Genomic DNA, 808 nt, shown 5'->3' with positions numbered 1-808 from the left:
TCCCCCTCCTCCTCCCCCTCCCTCTCTTTTTCTCTAGCTCTTGCTCCTGCTCTTCCTCTTCCCTCCCCCTCTCTCTCTTTCCCCTCCCTCTCTCACTCTGCCCCTCCCCTCCCTCTTTTCCTCCATCCCTCTCTCTTCTCCACCCCTCTCCCTCTCTCCTCCCTCTGTCCTCTACCCTCGACCTCTTCCTCTCACCTCCCTCTCTCCCTCTGCCTCTCTCCCTCTCCCCTCCCTCCACCTTCCCCGGCTTCTCCCCATACCTCTCTATTCCCTTTTCTTCTTCCTCTCCCTCTCCTTACATCCTTCTCTTCTCTCTCTCTCTCTCTCTCTCTCTCTCTCTCTCTCTCTCTCTGCCCCCTTCCCCCTCTTCTTCTCTCCCTCTCCTCCCTCCGTCTCTCCATTAGTGTGCACAACTCTAGAAGTCTCCATTAGTGTGCACAAATCCAGAAGGCTCTGAGGATACGCTTAGTGGCCTGGTGACCTATGCTATCTGTAGGGCCAGGCAACACTTGAATCCTCAGACTTTTATATTTATACCAAAATTTTGCATCCTAGACCTTTATCTTGAGTTTTGTTTTGCAGTCAATAGAACACATCTTTATGGGATAAATCACATGTACTTTACAAATGAAACAGAGTCCAGATGCCCTCTGTGCTATTTGTGGTGCCAGGCTACACCTAAATCCCACAGACTTTTATGTTTATCTCGGTCATTCTCCCTAGAAGTTTATCTTGAGAATTGTTTCTCAGTCAACAGAACCCATCTTTCTGGGAGAGGTCGTATGTGTTTTATAAAGAATGTCAGTGT

The sequence above is a fragment of the Arvicanthis niloticus genome, chromosome 9 (assembly GCF_011762505.2).
Source record: "Arvicanthis niloticus isolate mArvNil1 chromosome 9, mArvNil1.pat.X, whole genome shotgun sequence".
Classification (NCBI taxonomy): domain Eukaryota; kingdom Metazoa; phylum Chordata; class Mammalia; order Rodentia; family Muridae; genus Arvicanthis; species Arvicanthis niloticus.
This window is presented reverse-complemented; position numbering follows the sequence as displayed.